General features: G+C 46.7%; 1 protein-coding gene across 2 annotated transcripts in view; it reads right to left on the minus strand.

Annotated features, from left to right (window-relative positions):
- GAB2 (GRB2 associated binding protein 2) overlaps nucleotides 1-18,704 on the minus strand; it is a 290,861-nt gene that overhangs the window by 215,911 nt on the left and 56,246 nt on the right. The window contains exon 1 of one of the 2 annotated variants that reach the window (XM_029602206.1): nucleotides 18,220-18,540. The exons of the other annotated variant lie outside the window; for it this stretch is intronic. The gene's annotated coding sequence lies outside the window, so the exon portion shown is untranslated. Of the gene's footprint in view, nucleotides 1-18,219; nucleotides 18,541-18,704 lie in introns of those variants that run through there. 2 annotated transcript variants of the gene reach the window in all.

Here is an 18,704-nt window from a genome sequence, read left to right on the forward strand (position 1 = left end):
GAGCAGGTTTAAATAGCTGAAGGTGGGTGATGTCATCCAAGGGTGACTGCAGTAGTTTCCTGCCTAGGGGCGTATATTATGTGCATACTCGGGTACACACGCGCCCAAGGCGTCCCCCGCTGTGTCCCTGCTGTAAGTGCGTAAACGTGCGCATAATGGCGGTGTTCTGGCGGGAGGAAAGAGCTGGATGCTGGTAAGTTGGATGGCTGGGGGGGGGGGGGAAGCAACTGTAGACCATGGTTTCTAACACCCAGCATCAGCTCTCTTTTATTTCGTATGCCCCGAGCTGGGGGTTACACAAGCATGGGGACCAGGAAGCCTTCAAGTAAACTTCCTGGTTCACAGCTACCCCCTTTTCAAGGCAAAAAAACTCAATCAGATTTCCCTGAGCATTTCCTGGTTCAAGCCCACCAGCTACCAGTCCTGACAAGGAGAGCCACTGCTGCCAAAGAAGGCAGCGCTGTGCTGGAATCACCTCAGTAGGAGGGGATATTGTGCTGGAAGCTGTCACCGGCAGATAAGTTAGGAAGAGGAAGGTAAGGCTGAAGGTTAGCCTAAGGCGCCTAATACCCCTTGCAAGCCCTGACAATGTTACTTATAGAGATAGACCACAGGATCGGCCAATCATCCCGTCATCAAACAGTGGAACAGTATAATTCAGCACTGCAGTACTGAAACTTCATTAACCAAGGAAAAAGATACGCACCTTGAAAGGGATAATAAACAGGATAGCAGCAGTCCAGAGGGGGGACTGCTAAAACAGTCACCCATCTTTGTTGTAACGCACATGGGAACAGACTTAAAGAGCTAAACAATTATAGCCTAGAGGAAAGAGGGGTGATATGATAATGACAATAGATATGAAAATAAATAAAATACAAAAATAGGGTCTCATTCAATGGAAAGGAGACTCTGGAATCAGGAGTCATGGGATGGGGTGAAAGAGGGTAGACTCAGGAGTAATCTAAAGAAACAAGCCGTTAAGCCCGTCACAACGGGCTACATTACATTTTTGTTTTCGGTCTGTTTTCGAAAACAGCACCCTCCTACACTTTTTCTCCCTCATTCCCCCTTCCCCTCAGTCACTCACCCCATTCCCACCCCTCAGTCTTACTCACTCTCTGTCTCCCACTGCCTCCTTCCCCTCACTCTCACCTCCCTCCCCTTCCGTCAGTCACTCCCACCTCTCTCCCCTTCCCTCAGTCACTCCCCACCCCTCTCCCCTTCCCTCAGTCACTCCCCACCCTGTCTCAATCCCATCCCCTCTCCCTCAGCCCTCCTCCACTCCCTTTTTCTCTGCTCCACAACTTCTTACCCTTCCACTTACTCACATCCCTCTCTCACCTCTCCCTCATTCTCCCTCCCCCCCTCTCAGTCCCTCCCCCTCCCTCTCACTCAGTCCCTCCCTCCCACTCAGTCCCTCCCAATCCCTCCCCCTCCCTCCCTCTCACTCAGTCCCTCCCCCTCCCTCCCTCAGTCCCTCCCTCCCACCCTCCCCCTCACTCAGTCCCTCCCCCTCACTCAATCCCTCCCTCCCTCCGTCTCTCTCTCTCCTCCCTCCCTCGCAACTGGCCGCCGCTGCTCCTCGTCATCGTTCGTTGCCGTCGCTGCCGCCGCCACTCGACGCCGCTGCTGCTGCTGCCACCCGACGCCACCATCGCCGCTGCCACCCGACGCCGCCATCGCCGCTGCCACCCGACGCCGCCATCGCCGCTGCCACCCGACGCCGCCATCGCCGCTGCCACCCGATGCCGCCATGTTTTTTTATTTTTTTTACGCTGGCTAAGACCGACGTCCTTGCCCGCACATGCGCAGTAGAGCTGTGCTCTACTGCGCATTTGCGGGCCGTCGGTCAGGGCCCATTTATAAGGTAGATAGCCTAGGGGGCATTCCATGAAGTTAGCAAGTAGCACATTTAAGACTAATCGGAGAAAATTCTTTTTCACTCAGCGCACAATAAAGCTCTGGAATTTGTTGCCAGGGGATGTGGTTAGTGTAGCTGGGTTCAAAAAAGGTTTGGATAAGTTCTTGGAGGAGAAGTCCATTAACTGCTATTAATCAAGTTTACTTAGGGAATAGCCACTGCTATTAATTGCATCAGTAGCATGGGATCTTCTTAGTGTTTGGGTAATTGCCAGGTTCTTGTGGCCTGGTTTGGCCCCTGTTGGAAACAGGATGCTGGGCTTGATGGACCCTTGGTCTGACCCAGCATGGCAATTTCTTATGTTCTTATGGTTAGAGCAGCGGGCTATGAGCCAGGGGTCAAACCCCACTGCTGCTCCTAGTGACCTTGGGAAAATCACTCTACCCTCTGTTGACTCGGGTACAAAACAGAGATAGCGAGCCCTCTGGGGAGTGGGAACTGCCTACGGCCCCTGAATGTAATCTGCTTTGAAGTGCCGAAAAGCACAATGTGCAAAATATCTCTTTACAGAAAGGGTGAGAGATGAACGGAACGGCCTCCCAGCGGAGGTGGTGGAGACAAGGACAGTACCTGAATTCAAGAGGGCATGGGACAAGCACGGGGGGGATCTCTGACGGAGTGGTAAAGGATTGTGTGGATGGGCAGATCAGATAGGACGTATGGTCTTTTCCTGCCATCATGCTTCTGGATTTCCTAAAGTCAAAAACCTTGCCTCGTACAAGTGAGAGCACTGGATGTTCTGTCTATTTAAGCCCCCATGGTGGGGACTGCATGGAAGGGCAGTACAGTGATCATGTCATCCCCGGTTGTTTGCAATTTCTTGGTGGGGTTGGAGTGGGGAACCAGGATATCCATCAGAAATTATTTATCGCGAATCCTTTGTTATTTTACCCTCCATTGCCTCAGGTACAAACTTGCAGGCCGATTCAGTAAAGTCCGCGGGAAAGCGGACGAACACCCGCTCTCCCGGCGTGTGCACAGGCCACTCTCCTGTGCGCGCGATTCTGTATTTAAATTAGGTGGTGAGGTAGAAACGGGCAAAAGGAGGCGCTAGGGACACTAGCGCGTCCCTAGTGCCTCCTTTTGACCCGGAGCAGCGGCTGTCAGCGGGTTTTACAGCAGACGCTCAATTTTACTGGCGTCGGTTCTCGAGCCCGCTGACAGCCACGGGTTCAGAAACCGGACGACGGCAAAATTGAGCGTCCGGTTTTCGTCCCGACAACCGCCAGCCCATTAAAAAAAAATTTTTTTAACTTTTTTACACCCTTCGGGACCTCCGACTTAATAGCGCTATGATATTAAGTCGGAGGGTGCACAGAAAAGCAGTTTTTACTGCTTTTCTGTACACTTTCCCGGTGCCGGCAGAAACTAGCGCCTACCTTTGGGTAGGCGCTAATTTCTTAGAGTAAACTGTGCGGCTTGGCTGCACATTTTACTTTCTGTATCGCGCGGGCAAACCTTATAGGGCCCTCAACATGCATTTGCATGCTGAGGGCGCTATTAGGTGCCGTGGGTTGGACACACGTTTTCTGCCCCTTACTGAATAAGGGGTAAGGGAAAATGCGCGTCCAAGGGCAGGTTAACAGTGCGCTCCATCGGAGCGCACTGTACTGTGTCGGCCTGTTAGATTGTAAGCCCTCTGGGGATAAGGAAATACCTTTGGAATGTAAACCGATGTGATGTGTCAGATCGAATGTCGGTATATAAAAATAAATAAATAAATGAAAATAAATTCTCTCAAAGACCTGAAGCTGGTCCTTTTTGGGCCAAATCATCACTTAATTTCCAAATTATCTAGATCTTGGAGTTTTGAGGGTAACACCTCAACTGTTACCTCCTAACTAAGTGACTCACCTCCGGAAGCTTCACGGGTACTACCCTCGGGAATACCACTTAATTATAAACACCATAAAAAGTTTACTAAGTAGTGACTTAAGATGCAAGAGCTTTGCTGTCATGACTCACAGACTCACTGTTAAGCACAGACAGATACAAAATCCCACACATGTAAAATCACTTGCAATGAGAGATTGAGTTAAACAGAACCCCATGGACAGGTTATCCTAGAAAAATGTGTCGATTCTCCATCTTCAATCGGGTGATATTCCATGCTAAACGCACAACATTATCCATATGGCTGGAATGAAATTTCTACTATTCTTAGTACTCACAAATGGAGAAGAGAACTTTCTAAAGAGCAGAAAAGCTAGTTCTGGGCTTTCCCACAGGTAAGCAGCATCTGGGTGCCCTCTGGTCCCCATCCCTCACCTTAACAACTGCAATGGGAGCTCCAATATGGAATCAAGCCCCGAACCACAGACAAAAAGTGTATTATTTGCAAAGTTGTTTTCTTTGCTTTTTATTTGTTGGGGGGTGGGCGGTGGGTATCACTATATACCTGCATGTTATGGGGGGGGGGGGGGGGGGGCTGGGCATTTAGTTGATGTTCCCATTTAACATGCAGAAAAAATTAAAATATATATATATATATATATACATACATACACACACACACACACAAATATATATATATCTTTATAGTGAAACACACTAAATGGTGGAAATAGTGAAGGGTGGGAGGGGGCGGATAAATTAAATTCTCCAACTTTTGAGTCAATCAAGTCCAAATTGCCTCTGTACTCTGCTAATTAGTTTTTACAACAAAATCTCAAATCCTTATAAAGCTTCCAGATGCCGTGTTGCATGGGAAAAGCCAAACAAACAGTCTTCTTTGATCTCTGGTGAATTCTAACAGGAGGTTTTTTTTCAGTCCTTTCAAATGGGATTTTTCTCTGTTTAGTTCAGTGGGAACTGGGATCGGATGACCTAAACCAGTGGCTTCTCTCCTACTGGAGTCAGGGGCCCGGGGATTCCCCCTTCCACGTGCACAGCGAAGACAAGAAGAAGTCACATTCCACCTTCAGCTTATCCCAGTTCTATGCAAGAGCTAAATTAAGGAATCCTAAAGTCGACGTGCACCATGTCTTTGATCTGGAAACATTCTTTCCACTCCTGTTCCACCTGATTGCAGAGTGAATATCTATCTCAACACTGGTGTTGCATGGGACTATAAACCCAACTTTGATGTCATTTTAATATCCGGTACCAGAATGCTTTGCTTTAGCTAATGATGCAATTGTTCTCTTTAGTCGTTTTGTTTTTTTTCCTTGTTGTTCCCCTCTTCGGTGGTCTCTATTCTCCTCCCCAAGAAAGCATGCCCAAGTGGCACAAGGGGACCCTCACCAGCTTGCGAGCTGAAGGGGTAGCTTTGCTGGGGCCCACAGTAGCAGCAATGATGGATCACCAAGGGCCTTACATCCAAAGATACTTGTTTTTTAGCCAAGTGATTTGTGCCAGTGTGAACAAGCTTCCCGTTGTTAACTAAGGTCACTGTTCTTGAAAGCACACTCATTGTATGTACGGTATCTATGGTTGGAGCTCCACACATCCAACAGGATGTTAAGGAATTTCAGGCTAAAATAAGCCACAGACACGTGCATTGCAGCTATCACTGGAGGCTGCATCTGTGGACTTGCTGTTCCAGTTCCTTAAGAAGTTCAGTGATGCAACGGGGATAAAAACCAAGGCCTGTCCCTTCTGATATGACGCTAACGGTGTATGGTCACCCTACTAGAGCGGGAGGGGAGATAAAAGAAAAATGTTTATAAAAATACTGAGCAAAAAAAGAGAGAAAAATCTCTTCTCTTTCATTTTCTTGGAGCCAAGAAATAACATCTGGAAAAAAAAGGAGAGAGGATATTTTGTCTTTTTTCATCGTGGACCAGGCTGAATAGATTTCGCTTGGACTTGTGTGAATGTTTTATTGTGTTTGTAAATTGCTCTGGGCTTTTTGGATACACCAGTAACTGAATTTAAACGACAAAGAAGTATATTAAAAAAAAAACAGAATGAAAAACAAGACTTAATTTTGCAATCGACAGGAGACTGTGGCATTTTAAGCCACAGAAACCAGCGAAGGAACAGGGCAGGGTAGAATACTGAGCTGCCACAATACGTATTCCACCAAAACACGTATGGCTAGATGCACTGAAGGGCTGCTCTCATAGGAACATTCGAATATTTACCAGCCTTACATAAAAAGTACACAAAAGGTAATATTTTCTATAGGAAAATAAAACAGCTCAAGGACAATGGAAGGCAGGAGGCTCAGAGGAAATCTGACTGAACACATTGTCTGAGAGTTGTGGATGACGCTTGGAGTTATCGACCAGCAGAGAAGGTAACAAGTGACAGAAATCAAACATGCTTGGGGCAGAGACGATGCTAAGGGACTGAGGACAGAGTCTCAGGCCACACAGCAAGCAGGACCAATTAGTCTCTCTCTTTGGATAACTATTACGTAATTTTGGTACGCATGGGCCTAGGGGGAAAAGGAGAAATTACTACTTACCTAATAAATTTCCTTTCCTTTAATAATGACAGGTGGATCCAGAACACGTGGGTTATGAACCTCTACCAGCAGATGGAGATGGAGCAAAGCCGACATCACAATACATATACTCCTGCAATGACATCAGCCAGCCAGTATTCTCTGCAAAATTCAACTGCGGACAAACTAACAAAACTGGTTTATTAACAGATAACCAGCACTCAGCCAACAGGAAAACACTGAGGTCAGATAAAATGTAATAACACTAGTCTAGGGACTGGAATAACATTTACCAGTAACCCCTGGAACATGCAGACACACAGGAGGACACCAGCACGACCATCAAGGGCAGGAAAGTGGATCCACTTGTCCTCATTAAAGAAAAGGAAATTATCAGGTAAGTAGTAATTTCTTCATTCTTAGGATACAGACAGGTGGATCCAGAACAAGTGGGATATAACAAAGCTACTCCCGAACAGGCCAGAGGCTGCCCGCGGTCCAATAAACACCACATGTGCAAAGGTTGTGTTCTTCCGGGCCTGCACATCCAGACGGTAGTGCCTGGAAAAGGTGTGTAGAGAGGACCAGGTTGCAGTTTGGCAAATGTTAAAGGGAGACAACAATCTAATCTCCGCCCGTGACACTGCCTGAGCTCTACTGGAATGAGCCCTATCCTGACTAGGCAACGGCTGCTCAGCATCCACATCTGCAGCCAGGACCACCTCCTTAATCCAATGGGCTATTGTAGCCCGCGATCCCAGATCACCCTGTTTATTCCCACCGTGGAGTACAAACAGGCGATCTGTCTTCTGAGAGGTTCAGAAACCTCCAAATACCTCAAGATATGCCTCTTGACATCCAAGGGCTATAATAGGCAATATTCCTCTGCATTTCCTTCCCTGTCCAGAGATGGCAGGGAAATAGACTGATTCAAGTAAAAACAGAGACCACTTTCAGCAAAAAGGAGGCACCTGTAAAAACAGCTCTCAGCAAGACAAGGCCTGCAGTTCGGATACTCTACGCGCTGAACAAACTGCCACAAGAAACACCGTTTTCAAGGTCAGTAACCTCAAGGAGAGGTTATGCAATGGTCGAAAGTAGGGCCTGCTAAAAAATCCAAAACTAAATTAAGACTCCACAAAGGTACCGGTAACTGCAAGGGAGGATGAAGATACTTCACTCCTTTTAAAAATCAGGCCACATCTGGATGATGCGACAAGGGTCCACCATTCACTTGACCTCGGAAACAGGCAAGAGCTGCCACCTGTACCTTTAATGAATTAAGGGCCAACCCTTTACTCAATCCATCCTTCAAAAATTCCAAAATGAGAGGGATCTTAACCAAACAAGGATTAAACTGTCAATTTTCTCAGTGGAAAAAGGTAAACAGTGGAGTGCCTCAGGGATTTGTACTTGGACTGGTGCTTTTCAATATATTTATAAATGATCTGGAAAGGACTACGACGAGTGAGGTAAGCAAATTTGCAGATGATACAAAATTATTCAGAGTAGTAAATCACAAACTGATTGTGATAAATTGAAGGATGTCTAGAACGGGTAGATTTGAATCAGTTATTTACTCTTTGGGATAACAGAAAGACTAGGGGGCACTCCATGAAGTTAGCAAGTAGCACATTTAAAACTAATTGGAGAAAATCCTTTTTCACTCAACACACAATTAAACTCTGGAATTTGTTGCCAGGAGATGCGGTTAGTGCAGTTAGTGAAACTGGGTTTTAAAAAGGTTTGGATAAGTTCTTGGAGGAGAAGTCCATTATCTGCTATTAATCAAGTTGACTTAGAAAATAGCCACTGCTATTGCTAGCATCATTAGCATGGGATATACTTAATTTTTGGGTACTTGCCAGGTACTTGTAGCCTGGATTGGCCACTGTTGGAAACAGGATACTGGGCTTGATGGACCCTTGGTCTGACCCAATATGGCAATTTCTTATGTTTCTTATCTTCACACCAAGCCTTAAACCCTCGCTAAGGAAGTGGAGAACTTTCTCGCTTGTAGCAAGGTGGCAATCACCGCAGTAGAATATCCACGCTTCAGCAACCAAACTCTCTCAAGGGGCATACCATAAGACAAAATTGAGTCAGATCTTCATGAAGACAGGCCCCTGCTGTAGCAGATCCCTGTGAACTGGAAACCAGAGGGGAGAGTACACCAGGAGCCTTTGCAAATTTGCATACCATGGTCTCCTGGGCCAGTCTGGTGCCACCAGAAGCACCATCCCATGTGACTCTCGATACTTCGAATCATTCTTCCCAACATGGACCACAGGGGAAAGCATACAGCAACTTGCCCTCTGTCCATTCCTGAATGAGGACATCAATGCCCAAGGATTTTGCTCTTTCCTGCAATTGAAGAAGCGAGGAACCTTTGCATTGCAAGAAGTTGCTAGGAGATTCAGAAACGGAAAGCCCCAATGATTCGCTACAAGTTAGAACGCTTCTTCTGACTATTCCTATTCTCCTGGATCCAGACTCTGTCTACTGACAGTCGGCTCTGACACTGTCCTTTCCTCCACTTCCACCCATTCCGTAAGTGACACATTCCTGGCTCTTGGTTCCTCCCTGCAACTGATGTAAGCCACTATCATCGCACAGTCCAACATTATCCAGATCGCACAACCCCGCAATCGGTTGCCGAACTGCAAGCATGTCAACTGGACGGCACAGGCTTCCAACCGATTGATACTCCGGAGAGGCTCTTCTGTAATCCAGTGCCCTTACGCTGTCAGCTCCTGACAGTGAGCTCCCCACCCCTGGAGGCTCACATCTTTCGTGAGTACTAGCCAGTCTGAAGATCTTAGGGAAATCCCCTTTCATAGATGATCAGCTTGCAATCACCACTGCAAGTGAGTGCAGACCTCCATAGGTAGGTAGGTGAAGCCGAATAGAACAGTCCTGAGACTGTGGGCTCCAATTAGACAGCAGAGGATGAAGAGGATGGCACCACTTCCAGGGCCACCACCATCAAACCGAGAACCTGCAGATAAGACCACACTGTCGGATGTATCATGTTCATCAACAGATGCAGCTGCAGCTTCTGAATGTGGCCCTCCGGCAAGAACACCCTGCCCAGCTTTGTGTCGTACTGAACACCGAGATACTCTAGCGACTGAGATGGCTGAAGATTGCTCTTGGCCAGATTCACCACCTAACCTAGTTCCTTTAACAAGGAAATTACCTTGCGTGACACCCAGAGGCTCTCTTCCAGACTCTTGGCCTGAATCAGCCATTCGTCCAAGTAAGGGTGTACAATCCCGCCGCCACCACCATAACTTGGAAAAAGTTCTGGAAGCAGTGGCCAAACCAAAAGGCAGCACTCAAAACTGATAATGGCTTCTCAAAAACACGAAACGTAGGAACCGTTAATGCTCTAGCCAGGTACACCTTGGACAAATCCAGAGACATCAGAAACTTCCCCAACTGGACTGCCATTATTACCGAACACAAGGTTTCCATGCGAAAATGAGTAACACGCAAATGATGGTTGACCCCCTTGAGATCCAGGATGGGACAAAAAGAGCCCTCTTTCTTGGGCACAATGAAATAAATGGAATATTGGCCCATATTTTCTTGAGACGTGGGCACTGGAACCACAGCCCATAGACTGACTTTTCTGCAGAGAGTTGCAGGGAGGCACCATGAATACGTCCCGAGGAACATTGCGAAACTCCAGTGCATAGCCATCTTGTATCATCTCCAGAACCCACTAGTCTGACGTGATTTCGACCCACCTCCAATAAGAGAGAGAGAGGCGACCTCTTAGCTCCTGTTCCTGGGGGTGGGTCGGCACACCTTCATTGGGAGACTTGTGGGGGGGCCCACTACCAGAGCCTGCACCCTGTCTGGGCTGCCTGGAACGAAAGGACAGACCTACCCAAAGGTCAAAAATGTTTGGATCCCCTAATACATCCTCTCATGCTGAAGGAGTGCGGCATCTGCTTCTTATCCTCTGGCAACTGAGGAACCTAGGACTCACCCTATTCATTGGACATTTTCTCCGGCTACCTCCCAAACAAGAACGAGCCTTTAAAGGGCAGCTTCGTAAGGTTAGACTTGGAGGTTTCATCAGCCGACCAATGTTTCAATCATAACTGAGGCCTGGCCGCCATTATCTCTAGCTGAAGTGCGGACCAAATCACAGCCCACATCTGCCAAAAAGGCGGCTGCTGTTTCCAACACTTGCCTGGCATTCACACAAGATTCATCGACCTCCTGAGAGAGAAGCAAACAAGAACGAGCCACCAGGGAACAACAAGAACCTATCTGCAAGTTCATTGCCACTGCTTCAAAGCGCATCCACTTTCGGAAAGCGCAATTGCTCTCGTGCACTGAGTCCAGGGGGTACAGTCTTTCCAAGACCCGTACCCCCCCCCCCCCTTTGAAATGAGCTTCCAGGGTGCCCCACTCAAAGCCAATTAATTCTTGAATGGCCCCCTATAATGGGGAAGTAACATGAGGCTTTATGCAAAGAAATCAAAATGGGATCTTTCTTTGGCTCAGACATGGATTGAGCCCCAGGTATTCCCAGCATCTTCAATGTGTGGGAAATCAGAGCCAGTAACTCATGCCTATGAAAGAACTGCAACATGGTTCCATACAGCTACAATCCTGGAGGAATTTCCCCATCCTCCAGGGAGTAAGGATCAGCTTCATCATCCAAGCCATCTGGGTCCGTATCGGGAAGACCAGGCATACGCCGACGCTTACCCACAGCACCAGGCGTGCAGGATTTCACCGCCTTTGACCCCGACTTGTTAACATTGGTCAGGGCCGAGAACTAAGCTTGAAGAAAAGGACTGCAGTCCTTGAAAAAATTCCACCCAAGAAAAGGCAGAGGGATCCATGCCAAAAAACCTATGCCCACTGAACTACCTTCCCCTGCTGACGAACCAGTTAGGGGAGCTCCAAAGTCAGATGACCCTTCTGGCAGCTCTTTTTAAATTTCTGCACCAGGCTGGGAAGAACCGGGCTTAGTAAAATCAGACGGAAGCAATTCTCCCTGAGCCTCCAAACAGCGCTGACACAAGTTAGAGGGAACGCCAGGCTGAGATTCCCCAATATGACAAGCAACACTAGGGCAAAGCGCTTAGGCTTCTTTGCTATGGGCGTCATCAGCCCTAACAGGCGTCTGACAATAATGCACCCAAAATTTAGGTGCTCAACACTGTGCTCAATAAGCGCACAAACCGAGCTCCCCCAGGACGTTCAGATAGTGCGTGCAAAAAAAGCACATGTGTGTGTATGTATGCGCACAATTGGTGCCCCGGGAGGTGCTCCTATGCACGCAATCAGGTATACAACTAAGCGCACTACGGGAGCACAGCGGGGTATACAACCACGAACCGACGGAACTGAAGAGGGCAGTCTTTTGGCACACAAAAATGTGCGAAAATGCCACCTTGGCCTACCACGCAGCAAACAATATGAGCCTAAGAGCAGGGCCTAGCCAAAAAGGCTACTCAACCCGCCAGGCTGCCCCTGTCCCCTGTGCTCTCCTGTGGGCGGGAACAACTGTCGAATCACACACCGATGACGGACACTGGGGGGAGGAGGAATCCCTACTTAACTCCCTTCTATTTATTTATTATATTACTCTTTACTGGAGCTCAGCCTGTCCCAGCTGAGTATAAGGTCAGTCTCCAGCTGCGGGAGGAGAAGGTAAAGACCTTCACCACCGCACTCAGCTTCCTGCACCCACTTACCTTTGGGATTTTTATTTATTTATTTGGGTTTATAGCTAAGTCCACACCACTTGAAAAACCAGCTACCGGACCAAGGCACTTATCCCTAGGAACCAAGAAATTCACCTCAGGAATTCTCAACTGAGGGAGGGACCATAAGGTATCACCACGGGAGAGTGGGAGAATAATCCTTCTCTTCTCCTTTGAAAAATTCCTTTTTCTTTAAGCAATCCCCAGTAGGGACAGGCACGTCCACCGTCTGCTGGAGACGGAGAATACTGGCATGCTGATGTCACTGCAGGGGTATACATACCGTGATGTCAGCTTTGCTCTGTCTCCATCTGCTGATAGAGGTGCATAACTCACTGGTTCTGGAGTCACCTGTCTGAATGCTAAGAAAGCTAATCATAGAGGAATTAAGTTAGTCCAATAAAAAAATATCATCTACAGCTTGTTTGCTGACCCTTAATTCTACACGAATCTGACAAATTCTAGGTGCTTGATTCATCCGATTATTTGTATGTGCCCAACAATTATAGGAGATTTACATACTAGAATGTTCTGGTGAATCTATTGCCTTTATATAAAACATGATTTGGGCTTGAAAGATTGAATCAAGCCTTTCACACATTAGGGAAAATGATTTTAAGAAAGTAAATTCAGCCAGCCCAGTGCCTTACCGGCAAGTGCTGTGTTCCGCCACCAGGGGCACCTGGGTTTGATTCCTGGACCCAGCATGTGCTGGGATGCTGTGAAGGTAGCATTTACAGCCACTGGGAGGGAAGGGGATCCCTGCCATCAGCAACACCTGCGGGTGGGTTGCAGGATAACTTGTATTGGGTTCTGAAAAAAAGAGTCAAGGTCTGCAGCTTTCTTTCAAGCACTGCTGCTGCTGCTGCTATAGCTGGGTTACGTAAAAGAGGCAAGAACCATGGGGGGAGTGGGGGAAACCAGAATAAGCTGCAACTGAAGGCTCATGGGAGGGAGAGAGAGAGTCCCAACTGAATACCAAAACGAAGCAGGAGGCAACTATTTGGCCACCAAATAAAATTCCTGGGGAAAATAAAACAAAACATAAAATGAAGGTCCCTAAAGATGCACTGTTTCATCTTTAAATCATCTTTCAGTAAAATTGTGTTGGAACACCCATCTGTTTCCAGCATAATTATTACTACCTACTACGGAGGCTGCTATCAAACACCCACGCTCCAGGAGGTTTTCCTCCCTCCTCCCCCATCCCTTCACAGAAGAATCCTGTAGGCATGGGGCTATTTTAGAAGCGTTTGGAAACTGAAAAGTGTATTAGCCCCCTGGACTCACTGAGAGGACCCCAGAGTCCAGGGGGTTACAGATGACACAAACATTTGTAACGACATGCTGGAAGGGATGAAAAAAAAAAATAAAATAAAAGGAGATTCAAAAAAGTTCAAGAATTTTGAAGAGTTTGGAAAATGAGATTCAAAACCAAGTGCATAGGAACTTAAGAATGCCATATAAGATCAGACCAAAGGTCCATCAAGCCCAGTATCCTGTCTCCAACAGTGGCCAATCCAAGTCACAAAGTACCATTGAATAGATCTACTAATGCTGGCAACAAGCAGTGGCTATTTCCTATTGATTAATAGCAGGTAATTAACTTCTCCTCCAGGAAATTATCCAAACTTTTTTTAAACCCAACTACACTAACTGCCTTAACCACATCCTCTGGCAATGAATTCCAGAGCTTAACTGTGCGTTGAGTGAAAAAGAATGTTCTCCGATTTGTTTTAAATGAGCTACTTGCTAACTTCATGGAGTGCCCCCTAGTTCTTGTATTATCCAAAAGAGTAAATAAGCGTTTCACGTTTGGATGCATCCGGAATGCAAAAATCCACCAGCGACATATTGTTCGGAATAGGAAACTGTTAAATAAGAAAGAGATCGAGCAGGGAGGAATCATTTCAGATGACTTGAAGTAACCAGGCAATGTAAAAAAGCAACAGGAAAAGGTAACAGTAATGGAATTCAAAAAAGTATGGGATACGTACAGAGGATCTTGGGATTGTGGAATATCTGTACTAGGCAAGGTGACTAGATCCCTCCAGCGTTACCAGATTTCGCACAGCACACCCAATACTTCCGAGATGCAAGATAAGTATATTTTATTTGCAAATTGAGAAAATTACTATAAAATGGTGTGTTATTTGAAGCAAGACCTATAATTATACACTAGACCATTGCAACAACTGTTGCTTCAAGAGATATTTGTGATGCATTAAGCCCTTAATATAAATGTCCTATTAATATGATTAAAGTAATCCAGCACTTTCACTCTATTTCAACATTAGTGCGACACATTGTTTATGGTAAAAATCGGTTATATGGTTGAATGGAATCCAGTTTGTACACATGTATGAACTGTGTGTGTAGTTCTTTGTTCTTTCAGATAAATACCTAAATGTAATCCAAAAAATGCTGAAAAAGTGGAATATAAAAAAATCTTAAAATAAAAAAAATAAGAAGAGGATCCATATTGGGAAAGAGGATAGAAATGAAATACTTTGGGGTAATCTGCATGGAGCAGCAGTCACAACCTTAAACAGCAATGGCACTTTTGCATCCTGTTTCCCAGAAAGCAATGGGGTAATCTGCACAGAGCAACAGCAGTACAATTGCAAAAGGACTCCAAAAAAAGAACTGGGAGGCCAATACTGTGATGGATTTTGGCCGCTGTGCTTTGTTTTATTTACACATATTAATATTCCGCCAATATTCTAATATACATCGATCACAGTGGACTGCAAATAAAACATTCATAACTCAATAAAACAGACAAGACTTGCTTAGGGCAGATAGGAGAGGATGGTTGATGAACTGAGTGGAAGACCCAAGGGGGGTAGATGGTGTTGGGGTGCATTTAGGAATTTTATATGCGCATCTACCAAAAGAGGAGGAGGCGGCTCAGCTGGGCAGATTAGAGGGGCCATTTTGATCTTTACCTGCTTTCACTGATTATGTTACTATAGGTAAATGTTAAATTTCAAAGATATCTAGGAGCAGTCACCTCAGATGAACTGAAGGTAGCCAGGCAATGTAATAAAGCAACAGGAAGAGCTAACAGTAGGGTTAGTTATAGAAAGACGATATCAGCCCCAGTGAAACGATAAGACTGGCTTTGTATAGGTGACGAGTGAGACCCCCACCTTGAGATCTGCATCCAGTTCTGGATGCTGCTCCTCACCGTCTACGTCACAGGCTGTTTGATATGATTGTTTATTCCGTATGTATTTTATTTTGTTACTCACTTGAACTCTGCTGACTGCAAGTGATATATTTCAGTACAATAAATAAAAGATAGCGAGAGGATGAAAGTGGTTCAGAGAAGGGCTACTAAAATGATACAGGGCCTACAACCTGAAGGCTTGAGACACTCAAAAATGCACCCACTGGAGGAGAGACAGGATCGCAACATTCAAATATTTGGAAGGCTTCAATAAATTAGGGGAGATTGAAATTTTCCATAGAAAAGGAGTTTCAAGGACCAAGGGGTCATGGATATGGAGTCGCAGGGAAGAAGGTTCCAAGAAATACAAGAAAATACTTCTTCACTGAAAGAAAAGCAGGGGCCTAGAATAAGCCACCAATAAAGGTGATAGAGGCCTAGAATAAGCCACCAGTAGAGGTGATGGAAGCTATTATCGTTATGCAGTTCAAGCACGCATTGGACAATGGTTTTAAGACTACAACCGCCCGACCCTGTTTCGAAAAAACCCACCCTTCACTCCCTAGAGGAACGTCAAGGGGAAAAGGGCCAAGCAGAACAGAAGTGGTAGATAAAGGAAGCATAATCTAGTGACACCTGAAGCCACGGTGTAGCCACTTTGGAACCAGAGGGCTAACACTCCTCAGAAACCGTCTGGTTCAATGCCTTCAGGCTGGTGGCGGTCAAGTACTATTAGACAAGACCACCACGGAGACCTAGGTGGCTAGGTGTTCAGACAACAGTCTCACTAGTGTAGGTAGCTGGTGGTAAGAAATGGGTGGGTGGGTGTTATGAGATCTTATGTTCTCATCTACTGGGAATGCTAGAGAATCAAAAAGGAAGAGAACAAATATGGACTCGAATAAGAAGAGATATCCTACAAGAGGCCAAGCTTCTGCAGTTGGGAGTGGAATCACCGAGAAGACAGGATGAGCCGGTTGGTCTTTTATCAGCAGTCATCCATTATGTTAGCACGGGGCCCCGCAGCCCTGTGCCTGTCTGCATTTGGAACTGTGCCATGAGAGTGTTTAATAAAGACAGCGGCCCCCTGAGGCTGACTGGGACTGGCGGTGCTGCTCTCGAGACACTGGGAACGAGGGGAGAAAAAGCAGAGTTGCAGGCAGCACTGCACTATAGTGTGGGGAAGCTGAGTGCCTGGGGTCACGCTGACGGTGAAGCCTCACAAGAAAAAGCAGGAGGAGGAATGGGAGACTAGGTGTAGTGAAACTGGGCCAAGGGGCGCAACATGCTGCCCAAGACCCAGACTCCCCCAGCAAACCAGCCAGCATTGATGCCGTTCCCCTGGCTGGATTACTCAGTCCTGCCAGAGTACTTCTGTGGGGCACATTACCTCCCACCTGACCACCAGGATCAGTGGCACTACATACGGCGCACTAGGAGGTAAAAGTCATGCTGAATTAGGAACTATGGATCCTGGAACAGATATTGGATCCCTACTGATCTGTTTGCTTCTGCTGAAGAGGACAGCATCGTGGGTTTTAATTTTAGACCTGAATAAAAGTGATTTTTAATTTCACAACACTCAGTGCTTGTTTGAAATGGGGAAGGGTTAGACAGTGTCAGTGCAGATGTGAATTTTTATGTTTGCTCACATTTCCCTACGCTGTGCGCAGAGAGGTCAAATTTCAGCTGCATGGAGAGCAAACAATTTCTCCACCTGAAGTTAGCCACATAAATTATAACTGATAATCCGCAAAACCCTGCCCTTTAGGGGTTCCACTACATACAGCTGGATAAACTTATCTGGCTAACTTTAGGACTGCTGGTACACAAACTTCTCAGTGACCAAAAATGTCAATGGGCAAATGCCATTCTCAAATGTTTATCAACCAACCAGATTGCTTCGCTCATCACAAAGAAGTTCCATCGCCTAAACTCGCAAAACTTCACATGACCGGTGAATGCGCCTTCTCTATCGCAGCATCAACCTCATGGAACTCATTTCCGCTAGAAATCAGACTTTGTGATTCACTCACTCAATTTAGAAAATGTAACAAGACCTTTTTATTTACATTAACTTATGATTAAACTTGCTTGCTTTGGCTTCTGGGATTAACTGTTTTAATTTATTTTAATTTTCTTAATTCTAATATACTTTGTTTTGTTTTATACTGTTTTTAACTGGTATATGTCATTTTGTTCACCGCCTAGACCTTTTTAAGTGTTAGGCGGTTTATAAATCACAATAAATGTTAAATGTAAATGCTCTGTGGCACAAGCGTCTTATCTGGCTAACTTGCATCCAACTTATTCAGCTAACTTTCATTCAGACAAAATGTAACAGCTAGATAAACAGAAGATATAAAGGGTGGAAGGAAATGTAAAACCTGTGGTTTGTCTGGTTAAGTCTTGAACTTAGTGGGACAAACCGCCTGAATACTGACCCCGAAATGCCTTCTTTCCCCAGCTTGAGGAGCTGAGGGGTATATAGGTCAGCCCCTATATAATTACCTAGGTGCAGCATTTACAGCAAATCCTCTGAAGAGACTCCAAGCAAACAGCCCGCTGCCTACACATACGCAGAGCAGAGCATGGGCATTTCTGCAGGGTAAAAACATCAGAAGGGAATATGTGATTCTGGCAATAGCAGAAATCCAAATTCTGGACCCTCAACCAAAAGTTCTGAAGAGGGTCCTGCCCCCACGAGTCCTTCCTGGGAAGTGTGGGGGTGGCAGGATCCCCCTCTGAAGATCTGGCTCTTCTGAACTTTTGCGGGTGGCCTGCGAGGCCCCTGCACCTTTAAGGGCGGAAGCATCCAATCCAACGCCTTTCCAAGAACAGCGGCCCCCGCGTCAGCACATCGCTGGCAACGTTCGGAGCGCCGGCACATACCAATCGGACCCTTACGGGGGGGGGGGGGGTGTTCTGTTCTCCCCTCCTCTCCTCCCTCCCCGGCCTCTTCCCAGGTCTACCCCGCCATCTCCATTCCTCCTACGCTCACCTCATTTGGCTGCTGCCAGACCCAGCAAGTACAAACGTCTTCCAGCCAACCCAGCACCTGCTCACGGGCCCCGCGCTGATTTGCCCTCCTGCTGCTGCTGAAACGAGTGATCAGCTGCTCCAGGGTGGCAGGCAGGCAGGCAGGCCGGCCGGGGCTCCCTCCTCCCACACCGCAGGGGCCGCTGGCGTGGACTCTGCACCATGAACTCTAGGTGCTCCGGAAGGGGGGAGGGGATTTTAACGAGCTATTCGCCATTGTTTCCGCTCTGCGGAGAGCAGAATCCGTGCAGACAGCGGGAGCGTGCGGAAGGGGAGACGGGGCACACGGCTCGTGCACGAAGCCCCTTCAAGGCTCTATTTAACTGTTACCGCCCCCTCCCCCCCAAAAAAACCCCAAATCCTTTTTAAAGTGATACTACAAAACTAGAAATTTAATACAAGGTGGGGCCTGCATGCAGGGAATCTGTGTAGCTTCTTATTGCAAAT

This window comes from Rhinatrema bivittatum, chromosome 5 (genome assembly GCF_901001135.1).
Source record: "Rhinatrema bivittatum chromosome 5, aRhiBiv1.1, whole genome shotgun sequence".
NCBI classification, from domain to species: Eukaryota; Metazoa; Chordata; class Amphibia; order Gymnophiona; family Rhinatrematidae; genus Rhinatrema; species Rhinatrema bivittatum.